The following is a 306-nucleotide window of genomic DNA, read 5'->3' as shown; positions in this document are numbered from 1 at the left end:
ATTTTTCCAAAATTATGTTGTATTAGAAAAATTTAAATTATGAGTATTCCAGTTGATATCCTTAATAATGTTAGTCATCAGGAAATAACATGGGTTTGAATATGGTAACATGGAACCATATGGCACAGCTGACTCAGCAACACAATTTAACATCACAATAGTTGGTTCTCCCGTTTGTTGTTATCACTAGCAGGCCACCCTAGCTTGCACTTGATCATCATTCTCTCCTTTATTCATATCCTGCATCCAAAATAATTCTGCCTCCAAGTTCCCTGCATCTATTTTTTTTTTTTTTTTTTTTTTTTT

This window comes from Marmota marmota, unplaced genomic scaffold (assembly GCF_001458135.2).
Source record: "Marmota marmota marmota unplaced genomic scaffold, marMar, whole genome shotgun sequence".
Lineage (NCBI taxonomy): Eukaryota > Metazoa > Chordata > Mammalia > Rodentia > Sciuridae > Marmota > Marmota marmota.
This window is presented reverse-complemented; position numbering follows the sequence as displayed.